General features: G+C 40.0%; 1 protein-coding gene across 7 annotated transcripts in view; it reads left to right on the top strand.

The window, feature by feature from the left end:
* Nucleotides 1–708: 708 nt before the first annotated feature.
* Nucleotides 709–16,990, top strand: part of LOC147320557 (neurexin-2-like) — a 133,301-nt gene continuing 117,019 nt past the window's right edge. For 5 of the 7 annotated variants that reach the window (XM_086308655.1, XM_086308660.1, XM_086308657.1 and 2 more), the window contains exon 1: nucleotides 710–1,102. The gene's annotated coding sequence lies outside the window, so the exon portion shown is untranslated. Of the gene's footprint in view, nucleotides 1,103–4,208; nucleotides 4,287–16,990 lie in introns of all 7 variants that reach the window. The other 2 variants (XM_086308656.1, XM_086308661.1) reach the window with 2 other exon arrangements.

Here is a 16,990-nt window from a genome sequence, read left to right on the forward strand (position 1 = left end):
CTTTTCCCGCTCTTTCTTCTCTTTCCTGCCATTAATTTAATGTGATTTGAGCAGAACTAAGAATTACAGTGTAAATAAAGCTCACATCCATACTCGCTCACTTACAGGGATGATAGCAGCTTGAAATATTACACCCCAGCCTGCACACTGGTGTCACTGTTAACTTTGGACAGTCTTTTTTATAAAAAACAAAAACAAAAAACTTTCCCTCAAAGCCATGGAAGTTTTCGTGCTTTAAATAGTTGGTGGGGGGGAGGTGAACGTGGAGGGAGGCTGCTAATGTAGGAATGACACCACGGTGTGTTTTGTTACATGATGTCAAACAAAGATGGCAACTGGATGAGTAAGCTGCTCATTAAGGCATACATGGAGCTGTGGACCCTAGAATGGAGAAAGGGGACTAGTTTTAGTGGTGATGTGGGGGCGGAGGGGGGGGTGACCACAATCCGATCATCTGTCTTGCTCAAGGACACTCTGGCAACACGAAGAGACCTAAGGCAGGATCTGGTTGAACATTTGAACCGCCTCCTTAAAAATAGGATGGCACTCCTATGTTGAGATATCCCACTTAATATGATACTCGTGATGGAAATTCCAGTTTACCTGCTTAAATATTGCAGGTTACATTTCTGTGGTTAAACGCCGTTTAATCCTCCATGGCAACGCTGCTGTTATAGTTTGATGGGAAGCGGGATTGGTCAACAGCAGCTGACCGCGCCCTCAACCCATATAAGCTACCTACCAAACTATTACCATCAAGTGTCGGGGGAATGACGGCTCTGCTGCCGCCGCTGCTGCTGCTGCTGCTGCCCTCGGTGCGGCGGAGGAGAGAAAGCATCTTTGTTTGTACAGAGAAGCTCTGGGCTTCCCTGCCCGCCTGCCTCCATCGACACAGCAACATTTGAAGATAAGAATATCCTTTCTGAAGACAGAGGTCGCTTATTCATCTGCCGCATTCATCTCTGCTCAATTTAGGATTTTTTTTCCCCCTTTCCCCCCTCCTCCTCTTCCTCATCCTCTCTTCTCTCTCCCTGTCTTTTGCCTGGCTGGAATAATCAAACCCTCCCTGTATCCATGTGTCGGATCGCTGGATGATGCACAGGTAGGCTAAATGACACCGCACACCTCCTACACAGAAACGACCTTATGGACGGCGATAATTGGCTTTAAAGCGTGCTGCAGTAGAAAGCTACAAGATAAGCCGCGCTGTATCAGTGTCTGTGTGTTTTTATTTTTATTATTTTTATTTTGTTTTTCAATGTCAGTGGTCCAGAATTGTTTGCATTTCAATTCTTGTGGGGGGGGGGGGCGATAGGCTGCTGCTGCTGCTCACCAATTATGGACTTCTCCTGAGGTTTCTTTTGGAGATTTCACTTAAAGCAACGAGAGATAATCACATTTAAAAACCAAGCCGCCTTTCCCCCCCTCTCTCTAACGCTTTGCTTTTTTGTATCCGTGTTTACAGTCAGTTGAGGGAGGGTGGAGGAGAGGTATGGTTTCCAAATTCAACACGGTTGCGGTTGAGGTCGCTTAATTGCGTGCCGGCAGACATGCCCTGTGGTTAGGCTACAGCACATACAGCGGGGGCTTTTCCTTTGAATACAGGCTGCACAACACACACACACACGCACACACACACACACGCACAAGCCATTGTTTCATTTCGTCAGATGCCACATGCCGGGATGGCTAGGTATTAATTTTTTATATAAAAAAGTGAAGTTAAGGTGGTCTTTGAGTCATGCAGCCCTTGTCTCCGAAATGCTCGAGGTAGCCTATTTATTATTGAGAGGGATTTCATGTTCTGTGCCAGAGGACTGGCCAGTTTAAAGATAGGAGAAGGAGAGACAGGCAGACACAGAGAGGGAGAGAGAGAGAGAGGGAGGGAACAGTGGAGTAAAACAGTTGTCACATCCTTTGCATCCTCAGCAGCTTCACTTTAATATTATCTTTAAAACCTGAGAAAGTTGTGCACTGGAAATTATGATTATTGATATGTTTTTGATATATATATTTGTGTGATGAGAGTAGTTGCTCAAACCTGTAGCCCACTAGGCCTATTTATGCTCCCACAGGAATCTGCAGCTTCCACGCAGCAGGTTATGTAGCACCAATTAAGAAGCGTTGGCCGCTGATGAGGTGCTGTGGTTCAATTTGGAGCTTGTTTTCAAAAATGTATTTATTTTTTCCTCCCCTTTACACAATTGACAGCAAATCATCACCACTAACATACCACGCTGCATCTATTACTTGGATGAATGTGAATGAACAGAAACAGACACTAGTTAATCATCTGCTATTGTTCACTGGATTGCGTAAATTGGTGTAGTTCAGATTCTTAGTCTTGTAATTCAGTTTAATTACATCATCTTTCTTTTTTTCTTTCTTTTTGAGTGTCTTCAGTGCTGTCACTTAAAATGGTAACGAGTCTAGGTCACAGCTGGATATTAGCCCCAGTAATTAGATTAATTTATCAAAAAAAAAAGAGGGGAGGTGCCCAAGATTCTGAGCTACGCTGCTGCTGCACATTTCACAGGAGTGCTGCTGCCCTCCCTTCACCCTGGAAACCAATTTGCTTTGCAAATTCTACTCCACCTGTAATCCAATCCATTTTGTTACTTGGTTCTCTAAAATCTAGGTATTTACAACTCAGGTAGCTGCATGAAAAATGCTTTTCACTTAAAGTAAGTAACCACCTGTGCTTGACTATCGTTGCATGCAATCTTTTAGCACCTCTGTTGTGGACAGCGCACAAGTGTTGCATCTCAGATTGCACATTTTCTCATCAACACTCTTAAATCCCTGCTGCTTTGGCTGACAGACTCATTTAAATGCGATGTTATTCTTTAGTAAGGCACTTGGTTTTCTTAAATGAGAGCTGTGTTGACAACAACCAAGGCTTGCAATGCTCCAAACCTGAACAATGGACTTATGCAATGCAGAGCATGACTTTTTGTGTATATAGTGTGTGTGTGTTGGGTATTTTTTTATGATAATATTTCCAGGCAGCATTGCAACAGCAGGGTGTGTCACAGTCTTGCCTTTTTGTTTTCTATTTTAATTTCCCTTTTTCATCTTTTGTATGTGCAGCTTGCAGCAAATTTCCTGTGTTTATTTTTATAAGTTATCAGCTCTGTTTTGACATAGAGTATGCCACTGGCAATATTTTGCTCATCATTTAGTATTTTTTTATGCCTTCGGTGTCATCTTTTCCCAACTCTTGTTGCTATAATCTGGCTCACAAGACATCTGTCTCCATTGCTGCTTCCAGTGAGACTTAAGGGTTTGGACAGAGAGTTAGTTTTTTTTTGTTTTTGTTTTTTTAATTGACGTCACAGCTGCTGTTACCCACATAATACAACCAGTATTAATTCAATTGAAAATAATATCAGAAATTATTTTATAGCTGTTAATAGTATTAAGCTGCATCCACATTACTTCACATTAAGCTTAATGCTGGAATGTATTTGAGCCATTATCTGTTAAAGCTGCACTTATTTGAATTTTTTACATTAGCATGGTGCCTGCTAAGTATGAAAAGGAAATTTAGAATTAAGATGTCGTGCCTAAAGCACCAGCCAATATGCAAAGAGAGATGGATGACTGGGTGACGTGAAGGAGGAGACTGCTTGAAATAACAACAGGGCAGAGTTGACATGGTGTGTGTGCGTGTGTCACAGCTCAATAGCTTCAGCGTGCATACTGGGGAAGTGGAAGTTTACAGATATTGTGCGGCATTGCGAATCGTGTCGCTTCCTCTCTATCATACCCCATCAAGGTCACATCCACAGACTGAAAGTGGTGGCCCTGGCCTTTTCCACTTCTGGCTCTGGCAGAGGAACGGGGCCCGCGGACCACTGCTGCTTCTAATCAGGGCTGACGCGTGACTCAGTTGCATGCCAGCTGCGCAGCCAAACAGGGATTATGTCCCTGGATGGTGAAGACAAAAAAAGGTCACAGTTGAGATCTTTGTCTCGCTACACCTTTGGGGAGTTGGGGTTATTTCATTATTTGCACATTATATTTAATGTTTTAAAGGGTAGCTGTAAGGCTGTAAGACAGTATTAGTCCAGATATGGACACTGAAATTTTGAAAAGTAAAATAATAATCTTCATATGTGGCGGCAACTGATTTAGAAAGCTTGATTGGTCTTGTTATATATCTGTGAAATAATTGACAGTGAAATTGCCCGTTATTTTCACCGCAGGTGGTACAGTAGGTGGAATGGAGCGGAAGGTGGTCTGTAATTTTCTGTAAGCAGAATGCTACTCAGGAATCAGCAAAGGTTGGTACACCAGGGCCTGTCATACTGGGAGGCGCCGTGACAGAAATGTTTTCTGAAAAGCTCAGCTGTAATTCATTAAATATGTGCATGACAAAAAAATTGCACCAGATCATATTTTAGCACGACGGTGCAGCCATTATGAAGAAGGAATGACATTTGCTAGGTATTTCTTTCCGTTAGTTCTCATTAATGAAACGCTGTGAGACTGAAATTAGTTTTGTTTTTTTTTGTTTTTTTGGCTGTGCAACAAATAACGAAATGTAAAATGCTTATGTGCTGTTTTGGGGGGGTGGAATAACAGCGCGGGGAGAAGAATGAGGAAACCTCAAACTTGTGATGTTATCAGTTATGAAGTCTAGACAGTCTCTGGAACTAGTGGCACATTTTGACACTTTGTTTCAGGAGTATTGGTACATTTTCTGCTGCATAAAAGACGATGTTCCTGTACAACAGTACTCCCCCCTACCCCCCACCCCCACCCCCATTCCCTCCACCACCACTCTATGGTGCACACAACTTTTTTTTGTAATTAATGGGCTCCTAAGGTTGACACCACAGTCTCCAATCAGCCTCTGGCCTTGATTAAGAGGCTATTGTATTGCAGTAATAGCAGAGGAAAACAGAAGCGAAGTAAGTGTTCATAATCTCACAGTTTAACTTTGCATGGCACCGTAGTAATTCCAAATGAAAATAGCATAAAGAATAATGAGTTCTTGGAGTGCATATAAAAAAAACCCCTAAAGGTGATATTTATAATAAGCATTTACTGTTAAACTTAGGATACATGAGCCAGTAGGTGAAGAAAGCAGGATTGTTATTCTGCTCCATTCAGGTGTCTTCTGCATGTTCAGGAGTGTTGCAATACATTGCAAATTTATTTCAGCTCGTCCATCGTTGCTACCGTGTGACAACATGAGAAAAGGGAACTGCACTGTTACCCAAAATGTGCCCAGGCAGCATAATCAGTGCCCTTTGAGATATAAAACACAATATCACCCTGTCAGTACATTATGCAGTTACGGTGCTCAGAAAACAGCAATGCAACAAGATCCTGCTGAAATCTGGAGCAAAGAACAGAAACTACTCTCTGTGCTCCAGTTACTGTATCATTTCAAATCTGCATTTTCTATCTAACCCATTGTTTGGCAACTTAGCAGGCACACCGTAATATTATTAGAGGTGTCTTTGTTTTCCTAATTCTGAAATATTTACAGTTCAGTGTCCCCAAACTGTGGATCTTTATTTATTAAAAAGAGCCAGTAATTCCTAGAATATCATCACATTTCTGCATATTGATATATTCTAAACTTGTGTGATCTTTTACTTTGGCGAGCCTCATATCTGGTTTTGCATTCCTAAATGCTTTAGTAATGAATGTCAAAGAAAAAAATAAATCAAAGGTCCAACAACAGACTGGATCCAATGCATTATTCATGAGAGCACTGGGTTAGCTTCTTTTACAGTACATCAGTGCCATCTTTAAATAAGTGTGCGCAGAAGCCTGTTTCTTCCACTAAAACAGTGATGACATGTGGAAGGTCAGACATTCACCTTGGCTGACTGTCAGTCTGGTACAGTAATACACATTATCTTCATCAGTGAGTCAGCCCATAATGTTGGAACTGAAAAAAAGGGGGTGGGTGGGGGGTTTTGGTCAGTGGGGGATGCTACAGTAAGGCAAACTGAAATGTTTTGATTGAACTTGCATCAGATCTGTTGCCAGAGATGTCTGACGGGGCTACGGAGGTCTTATACTGTCTTAGTTTCAGATTGCTCAATGAATCTTTCTCTTTCATACCAGACATTACTCTCACCAGCAAAGGCATTAATCTTTTCAAGCTAATATCCACAGGACTCTGGCTTAGAAGGAATGTGAGCACTCACGATGAAAGGAAGCTTATGTATGGGGAAAAATAAGAGCAGGAAACCTGGCCAGCCATAGTAAATTGCATTGTAACACTTGGGGTTAAAAGAGCAAAGTCTTGCAAGCTTTCGTTTCTCCTTCCTTATCATCTCACATTAAGGTGGATGACAGATTTATGTGGAGGCAATTGATCAGCTGCCTGACTGTCCATCCATCACGCTGATCTCTGCTGTGCCTGAACCAGGTCTGTCACACTCAGATGACCAGCGGACTGCAGCGTCGGGGATGGTGTGGTAAACACTGGGACAGTCATTTATTTCAATTCAATCTGTGTCTTCGGGCGTCTCTCATGGGGAACAGATTCATGCTAATTTGTTATAGTATGCATCGAAAATCTCATCTAATGCTGCATTGCAAAATCAATCTTCTCCTTGCCTGAAGCGGCTGCTTCTATAAAGGAGTTTGTCTCTTGCGTCCTACCTGTATGAGGAGGCTCCATGCTGTATCAGTGTCAACATTCATTGGGTTTTAGTGGAGCTTTCTGATCCTGGCCAAGAAGCTGTTACCCAAGATTAACCCAGGTTGTTCTGTTGCATTGCTGGTGAAGAGGAGAGAGGAGTGTGTGTGTGTGTGTCTGTGTCTTGTGTGTCTTGTGTGTGAAGGAAAGAATCAGTGAATAGGATCTTTTCTTGCTCCCACTCTCCATTTTGTCTGGTGGCATCATTCTCAGGATGAGATGTGACAGCACTGGATGATCTAATCATGGATGTCATAGCATAGCTGCTTATTAACTGAGATTTCAAGGGCAAACATTTTCATCATTAGTAGTATGCTGTATAAATGGGTGAGCTCCACAAGCAAGTACAGTGCTGAATGATGGCTCCTGGTAATGTCACTGAAGCACAGGAGGGCCTTTGCTGTCTCATTAAATTTTTTGTGCATATATTTTAGGAAGCGTCTTTATGAGGAGCTAAGTTACAGAACCTACATTGCTACACAGTGCTCTACTAGAGGACCGAATCTCAACGGCAAATTAATTCTTCCTTGAGAGTTGAGAGGGAAGGTCCGTCATTTATAATAAAGATCTCTGGGGTTGCTTTCATGAGGGTTGTGTTTAAGAGTATTTGCATATCCAGAGTCTTGAAGAGGCACTCTGAAAGATGGGGGAATTCATAAAGTTGCACAGTAAGGACTTCAATGATCTTTGATATCGGCACTGTATCTGTTAGCTCACTGACAGTGTATTTTATCTTCACTGCTTTTGGATCAGTGTATTTTTGTGCAGATTGAATTAAAGTTCAGCTTTTTAGAAACCTCTGGTATCTCCCAATGAGATGTTATCCTTTGTTAGCCCTGTATGAGCTACAGCACACTGGTGAAAACCGATGGAACGCTTTCAGTATTTTGATTGGATTTGATTTTTTTGCATGTGAAAATGTTAATCAACAAGGCAATCATTTAATTAACTTTATATACAAATTCATGGTGCTGCCCTTTATTATCAGTGCTTGTATAGTATTAGTATTAGTAGGCTACAACTTACCTTGTGATTGTGTGAACAGCTAGTACTATTCAGAAGAGTGAAATGTAGAGATGCATTAACTGCAATTGTCTTGGTTGATGTCAATTGTTTTTAAGTGGGACCTGCAGATTTTTGGCACTGCCGATTTCTTTCTGAGTACTATAGCTACCAGCAAAACCAAGCAAAATCATATTTTTTCATTATTCAATATTTTTTGTTAATAAAACAAATGATAAAACAGTTTCCCCCATACTGCTCTGACTGAAAATTAAGTGCTCTGCTACTGGTAAGAGGTACAAGTCATTAATTGCTGTACACCCATCTTTACCTGAAACATTTTCCCCCATAAAACAAAAGCAGTTGCAATAGATTTTTATAAGATAACAAAACAAGCATCAGTTACTCGTATTATTTTCCAATATGTTTATAACTTCCCCAGAACATCAACACTTATCTTTTCCTATCATCTTTCCTTATAACAGGGTTGATCCTTTGCTTATACCAAGCCTAGTGGCATGTGGTAACTCTAGCTAGCTAGCTCAGACCTAGCTAGCTTTTTTAGTATCTTTAAAATGTCCATTTCAGCTTGGTGAGTGTTATTTAAGTGTGCAATTAGGTAAAGGAGTTTTTCATGATGGTCCCCCATGTGCCTTAACTCACAGTTGGGCGCTTTCTAGCCAGTAACATGTTAGCATGTGGGCTATGAGTGTGCTGCAACTATTTGTCTGCATTCGTGTTGCACATGCATTAAAGGTGACATACACGAAGTTGACTGGCCAGCCAGTCATCTGATTCTGGTCCCTAGCTGGTGGATTGGTGTATCTCTAGTAAAATGGGGTAAAATAAATTATATAGTTCACAGATATCCAAACACATCCTCACTAATGCACACCCTCACATTATTTTAACATGGGGCTGAATTTGCTCTCAACAACCATTCAGACATGAGCCATTTTTCTAAAATGCCTGAACGGTGAAAGATTAAACTATCACAGGAATATCAAAAACATCCATCAGAATAAACTGAAAGATTTTCCCACTCATTTGTACTGTAGCTTACCTGTGTGAGATTGACAGCGTCTGACTAAATGGCGCTCTACGCCATTCTTTGCTCGTCCACACACATCAGTCATGTCATTGTATGCTCAAACTGAGTGGAGTGGGTGGCGAGCAGAAAATTGGAATCTTTTTTATAAAATAAAGCTTCAGACAAATGGTTCTCTTCTGAAACAATCTTGTATGTAATTTCTTTTTTTCCCCTGAAAACTGAAATATAAGTAGAAGAACTGAATGTTGACAGAAGATATGTCAGGACAAAAATCTGTCTAATGATGTTAGTGAGTCTTGCCTGAGCTGAGCTTCTCATAGCCACGACCCAACCTCCACCTAAGTGTGCGATGAAGGTGTTGCTCTGATCCCGCTTGGTTGGACAGAGACAGTGATGCAGGCTCATTTGCTGCATGTAAGCGAATAAGCTGGAAGATGCCTGCCGTCTTGTCATTTAAATCACATTTTTTTTGCTGTGGGAACCCAAGCAAATTGCATCTCAGAGGAAAGCATTTCAAATGGCATTACAGTTACAGCAGTGTAGCAAGCAGATGTGCATGGATTTTATCCCTACTACGCCTACAGTACATTTACATTTGCTTAATGAGGGTACTGTGAAGAGTACCATGTTTATGCTTGTAGCTAGTGTTACGTAGTTAGTTACCTAATTACCTGGCTTGCTGGTTTGTGAAAATGTCATCTGTTACAGGCCCTGTTCTACTGAGACAAGGGGAAACTAATGCTTGGCTGACACGCACCCAGTATGTATGGCCTACATAGTGTTGCAGCAGGTAGATAGATACCTTAAATTGGTTGTTCTGCCTGAGTGTTGTTCAAGCCAAAGGCCCATATCTGCTCATATTTATCACACTTAAATCTAAAGGTGCAGTAAAAACACAGTTTTTTCTCTTCAGGCCTGTGTCTCTAAGAGCTTTCCCAGCAAGACAAATTGGCAGATTGTGAAGAAAAATAAGGGCAAAGCAACAGCATGACTACGACCGTAAATGCTACGAAAGTGGCTTGATTGTTTCTGTGGAATATTTACAATTAAAATCAATATTTTCAAAAGGTTGCTTTCATGTCTGATAAAAGCAACCGGCGCAGCGCACAGTGTGAACAGCAGCCACAAACATCTCGTTTTTAGCACTGAAAATACTGGGACGTTTATACATCTCTTTGAATTATGCAACATATAAATCAGGGGGATAACAGCTGACGCAGAGATATGAGTTAACGGTCAAGAAGAGGATCAAGTGGTTGATGAAGATGAGGATAATGACGGCCTTGTTGATGATGAGGAGTATATGCCTAATGGCAAGGGTGACGGTCGTGCGGATGCAGATGTTGATGAGGGCGGTGATTGTACCGCTCAAGCTTGCAGCTGAGCTAAAAAAGCATTCCACAAATACAAGAAAAGCAAAGCACACATAAAATCTCAATAGCAAACGCTTCTAGCTTGAAAAGGCACAAATGTGATACCTTAGGCTGGTAGAAAATTCAGAAAGACATATTTGACGATGTGTCTGTTTGAGGACTACAAGCATTTTTTTTTTTTCTTTAAAACGTTTTTCATTTAACAGAATGCATACCAAAGTCCAAATGCAGCTGCATTAAAAAAAGAATTCCGTGCTTTTGGAAATGCTTTGCCTATTTGCTTTCTTGCTGAGAGTGAGATGAGAAGATTGATAGCACTCTCATGTCTTTACAGTAAATATGAAACTCCTGCCAGCAGCCAGCTAACTTATCTTACCACATAGTGCGGAAACAGGTGGAAAATGGCTACCCTGGCTCTTTTCAGAGGTAACAAAATATTCCTTCCAGCACCTCTCTGTAAAGCTCCCCTAAAAGACATGTTGCACTTAGTCGGTATGAAACCAAACTGTAGAAAATTATTTTGCTGTCAGCTACTGTCTAGGCTCCATAAAACTACTGCTCCAGGCTTTGCACTAAGTGAAGTTAGCCTGTTGCTGCTGATTATCTACACTGAAAAAGAAATCCATTTAAATAATGGGAAATGTCCCGGTCATTTTATCCCCAGCTCATTTGTCAGAATTTTATCGTAAATTGTAAAATTCAGTGCATTTCAAGATTTAAAGAAAAACACCCATAAAAATGAAAGATTTTAAAATGGTAAATTGTTCTAAATCTACTATAGTGTGTAGTCTGCAGTGTACACTCAAAAAATAGATTTGAGAATTGTGTCACTTTTCTCATATTAGTTTTGATATAACAAGACAGCCAATGACCCTTTCTCTAAATGTTAACACGAGCAAGCACGCTGCTATAAAATACCATCTAAAATGAGGTTATTAGATAGGAGAAGCACCTGATAAGTCTAATACTGACGTTCAATATGAACCATGTTGTTTATCAGCTCATCTTTTATTTAGCAGGTGCAGAATCAGCAACTAAACGGCGTCCATCTCACCAGTGCAGCATCAGTTCTTGCATTTTTTTTTTAATTCATCACCGTCAATAGCCAACTGCAAAAACGTACACTGCAAACCTGACACTTTTTGTTAACACATAAAATAAAAATAAGCAGTCCCTCATTGCTGATGAAATACCTCGATTCTCTCCCTTAGCCCACCTGCCAAAGTAGATGATGTGTCCTCATCATAAAAAAAGTAGGCCTAGATGTCATGTATGAGTAATTAAAGTTTCATGTTACACAAGCCACTATAGATGAGTGCATGCCCATCATAAAAGATTGACTCATTCCAAGGAAGCTGCCTCCAAAAAAAAAAGTACTGAGGAAAAAGTAGAAGGGATGAAATGTAAGATTCATAAAGCTGGGAGAAGAAGAGAACGTGTTGTTTGCAACATGACATACATTTGAAGTCGGGACACTGTCATGCAGTGTGGAAAAATATGGATGCCACTAGGAGCGCTGAGAGCCTGGAACAGCAACACAGATACCCACAAAATGCATGAAAGAACACCAGGATGTTCCATTTACCAATTTACCAAATAATCATCTCTGCATTACGTTTGGGTTACAAACAGGATGAACTGTGTTAAGTGAGCAAACAGTGGCTTAAACAAAAGCCGAGTGACAAAAAGGTAACGCGTGTGAAGAGAAAGAGACTCACCTAAGTGTCTCATGCACACTGCTGGGAGGAAAACGGTATCTCTGGGGATGATAATTGGATGACACCAAATTAGAAGCTGGGAGTGTTTACACACTGTTGCATTTAATAAATGGAAAATGAGAACCCCTTGAGCATTTGACCATCAAATGCATGTGTAGATCTGCTTATTAGCTTTTATTTTATTGATGGAAAAAGTAATGTCACTTTTATGTGTGTAGGAAATATGAAGCCACAGTCATCAGCAGCTATTATAGTTTGCATAAAGACTGGAAGTAGGGGGGGACATTGGAAGTATTGCTCTCTGATAAAAGAAAACCTTCCATTGAAAGGAAAAAATACAAATAATTGATACTATCCACTAACTGAGGGGGGTGGAAGTGGTTAACAAAAAGCTTTTAAATGTCCTTAAATCTAAACCACATGTCAGACAAACAACATAAAAGGCATTCAGTGCATAATGTCCAAAGCTGCCACAGTTTATTGCTATTCAAAGTCCAGGAAATTGCGCTTTAGTATTGTCACGCTCATGTCTTTCAACCATAAAAAAATCACTTTCAGTATCATTTAGTATTTGATCTATGCTTCAAACAAAGTGGAAAACGATCACGGAAATATATTAAAGAGAGTTTGTGTTAGAGTTTGTATTGTTGATTGTTATTTATGCTTAGAAATATTTAACCATAGATGCTTAGAGGTGTATAATCAATTGTGTAGTGATAAGTTGTGTGATCTTTAACAGGCTACAGAGGCTTGGTGTGCATTCCACACTAGAATGCACACCTACATCCTGGGAGCACGGGAAGAGGTCGCATCTTGTTTTAATTGTTTTATGGTAGGATTAACGTAGCTACGTCTGTTCTAGTCTAAGTGCTTTTCTGTTTAGATGAACTGCTGGACTTCCTCACCGGGGGGGGTCTAGTCTACCCTCTTCCTGACCAAGGATGTTTGACCCTTTGATCAGCAACACACACACACACACATGTAGACGTTGTATGTTAATGAACCTATGCATATTCATGTAACCTCAATAAAAGGACAGTGTTACGGGAGGACGGACGAGAGCAACTGGGGTCAAGCGAAGGGACGGCGCTCTGTCCGGTCTCTCCCGTGCACGAGTAACATGAAGAACTTTGCCTATTTGTGTCTTGCTTAGCAGTGTAATTATATTGTCTTCAACGTTCCAGCGGATGGGTTCAAGCTACAAACCTATCAGTTTGATTTTTATTGTTAAAAGCTGCGGACTTCTCTAAAGTACACCTACCCAGTAGGTGTAGCAGAAAAAAACAAGAGAAGAAAATAAACACCCTTGTCAAATTACTCACTCGCTCACCTCACAAATAACCTGCACTGGTTGCAAATATTGCAAAGTAATTTAACTTGACCTTTGGAAGGTAATGGAGCCACTGTTAACCATAAATTCAAGGATGAGTCGAGTGAAACGCGGCCACATAACAAGGGCTGAAATTCGTGAGACATTCACTCTGCTTTTATCTAAAGAGCTTCAGTAAAAGTCGTGGCATTAAGTAAAATGAAGTGGCTTTAATGAAACATTCTAAATATACATTTAAGAAACTGAATATGGGTCAACATTCTTGGATGGGTAACGGTTAGAGCATTTACATTGCACATTCTTGGTCTCCAGAGGATGATTTGTACTCACTTTTTTAGCCCCCAGCCTGCGCTTTACATTTGCAGTTTTTTGTGATTTACCGTGACTTTCATTGCATTTTACTTCTAGCTCGTTTGTGTGTTCAGTACTTTTTTTTTTTTAATTTGCAGTTTTATCAGCCTCAACAATACTTTGGGTTTAATTTAAACTACTAGGTCTCCAGGCTAAGGTGATGAATGTAGGCAGCATTGCAGATTACCATGTTATGTTAGCTTTGTCATTGTGAGCAGGTGAGCCTGCTGTCAGTAGCATTCAGCTATTCCTTTTTTCCCTCCTTTGTGTTGTCTCAGCTTCATTTCAGTCCTTTTTAATAAATGTGTAATTGATGAAATTAGGTAGATTATGTAATGTGAGACTATATATTGTATATTTTTTCTGCTTTTGAGCACCGCATCAAATCTGTGAAGGCTCTGGTTATGAGTGATTTTAGTATGAACTTAGTCTTTTTTACTCTTTTGATTCCTAGCAGACCTCCATTTCTGTTTATGAGGTTGCAGCTAAACTTGGTCCCATTATGTCTTCACTTTCTCTCCATCTACCTTCCGACCCCTCTAGTTGAGAAGATCTTTTCTGATGTGGATTTTTGCATTGCTGTGTTTTTACATTCAACAATACTGAATCTGCTTTTCAGCTTAAAAATTCAAAAACACAGTCTACATTAGCATATGTAATGCCCTTGCACATGTGGTTTATTGCAGTGGTTGTCATGTATGCCTGCAGATTGTATGTTGTGCCCGGTAAAGTGATCAAAATTCAGGGACCACAGAAAGTGACAACATATAGAAACAGCTACAACTTCAACGGGTGGAGCGTTCCTGGATTTAGATCCTACTTTTAGTATCGTACAAGGAAAACAGCTCAACAAAATTTTCTGCAGAGTAACAGCATCCATTACATGTGTCATCAAAATGACTTTAAAAGGTCACATTTTTGGCTTTATTTCTGGAAATTGTTGGAGTGTATCATGACATAGCCTCAATTATAGCATTTCCTGGCTTGGAATGAGAAAAGTCGATGTGGCAAATTTGTTAAGCTTATAAGGGAGGGTAAAGCAGGATCTTTCAAAATTGAAGATAGATCTTCTTCATTGTGAAAGACACTGAAAGAAACCAAAGAAAAACAGAAATGAGGGGTTGAATATCTCATAATGCAAGTCTTAATTAAGAAAACCTTCTCTTTGAGGCTGGTGGGGATTCACTGAGGAGTCGTTGGCATGCAAACACAGGAAGAATTCATTCCAACCCAAAACCCAGCAACAACTCACTGAGGCCACTTTTATATAGGCGCCTAGTAAACACAGTAAAAATAAAAGGAAAAAAACAGCTTCATCTGGGCCAGACTGAGGTAGCAGCTTGTTTGAGTGATCCCACACAGCTGAGCAACCTTCTGTGGCTTCGTCCTGGGTGCTGTAGGGTGGAGGGCGGGTGCTGTCCTTGTAACTGCTGTAGGTCCCCAGGCAATATGAGTGCCTGAGTGACAACCCCCTGCTGCCTACCCCTCGCTTATATTTGCATTCATATACTATTAATAAACTTGAATTTCAGTGCAGCAGAATTTTCCCCTTTTTTTGCAAATGACCAGAACCTCCTTGAGCTTATACATCAAGAAAGATTTATAATTATTCATGAGTGTATTGATGGTTTATCCTCATTAATTTACATGAATGTGTACACTTTTGTGAATGTTATTTGAAGATACTCTGCTTAATATCACATGGGACAGACTTGAATGAAATAAATGTTATCGATTGGGTGTTTTTTTCTCTTCTGTCTATCGAGTAATGAATTAATCATCTTACTGATGCATATCTGTGAAGTAAAATCTGTCTTTGACTTAGCTGGTCTCCTATGTGCGTTCTCGCTCGTTTCACTGTGGAAAAACTAGTCTTCAAACTACTGTTAGTCATGTGACTTGATATAAGGGCTGCATATGGTGGTGTAGGAGAAGCAAGAAGGTGAAGAAGAGTGCAGTATGAAGGGAAGTCATGTTGAGCACATCCTTTGAGGCACACAAAGTGTGACCTGCTAATGAGATAGTTGATGATTCAGATCACATTTATGGCATCAAACAGCCTCACCCTGATGTTATCTTTGTGCTTGTGCTTTTAAAAGCAGTCGTGTCTGTTTATTTGCGTGTCTACCGTCTGTCTCTGTGCTGAATTTTATCTACTGCGAGAGAACCACTGGCTTAGGAGAGATTTGACTGTGTAGTAGTATCTTTTTTTATTCCTTAAAATGTATATTCATAAGATAAAGATCATATTTTTGCCTTGAAAGATGGATGGAAATAGTTTTTTTTAAGATATATTTAAAAACCCCGCAAGCTCAGATTTTTTTCAAGTCTGTTAGAAAATTGTCCATTTTTATTTTGGAAGCAAAAGTGCTGACACGCTGTGGACTTTTTGTTGAGCTTTAAAAAAACATGGCTGCTCACTCTCTTTGTCTGCTGCTGTATGCAGCAGTACTATCTCAGTGTGCGGAACAAGACGGTCCCTTGATGTCTGAGTTACTCAACTACAGACTATTCCTGATAAATACCAGCACTCCTTTTTTTTTTGTCTCCCCATAGAGGAACAAACGTCTGAAAAGAGGCATCCATCTGTGTCTCACGGTTATTTGAAGGAATCAATTCGCTGTTACACTCTGTAATTACTAAAACATGCAACTAGACAGATACATTAATGATTCATTATGAGACAACAAACAAAGCAAAACAATTTTTTTTGTCTACAGCTCTTCCATTTATGAAAACCTATGCTAAAATGGCAACAAGCAAAAAAAGGAAAAAAAAACCAAAACGCAATTAATGACAATGTATTTTAAAAGGAGAGCTTCAATCTTCAATCCAAACTAGATCAAAGAAAAATTCCTAGTGTATGTAGGTCAAACTCGTCTTTGTTTCACACCAGGCCAGATTAGATTTTACTTCAAAATTGGTTAATTAAAAGTGTGTATCATTACTGGTGTCATTGTTTCCGTCTGTAATTTAGAGTAATTCTGCGCTCACTGCTCAGGTTTTCGTGTAGTTTCTTCACTCAGAAGAAATGCTGCTGTGCATGACAGCCAAACTTAAGACCATGAACTTAATAGGCACAGAACAGACAGAATTATGTGGAAGGGTTTTTAGCAGCATTAAATAATCTTATATCGTTTAGCATTTGCCTCCACAGTCTGGTGCATGCCACAAATTTCAATATGCTTTCTTAGATTAGAGCATTCTTTGAAAAAGCTGGGATAAATCTTCCTTTGCACTTACTGTAAATATCAGCAGGTTTGACTGTGCTGTAACAAAGAAGGTATAGCACTGTGCAAAAGTCTTGTTTCATTACTCATTTATTCATAATTTAATAGCAATGAGAAATACTTTTTTTTTTTGCAATGTTTTAAAGTGGTCTTGAGCAGTAGTTCTAAATATCAGTGCTTTTCTTTGGGTGTTTGCTGCTTTTTTAACTTTATTCATTTTCATCCCAGTTCTTGTACCTGACCACTTTTATTTTCAAAATTTTTTATC

The sequence above is a fragment of the Aulonocara sp. 'chitande type north' Nkhata Bay genome, linkage group LG10 (genome assembly GCF_057382095.1).
Source record: "Aulonocara sp. 'chitande type north' Nkhata Bay isolate Kocher_YH1m ecotype deep benthic linkage group LG10, A_spYH_male_GT1.1, whole genome shotgun sequence".
NCBI lineage: Eukaryota > Metazoa > Chordata > Actinopteri > Cichliformes > Cichlidae > Aulonocara > Aulonocara sp. 'chitande type north' Nkhata Bay.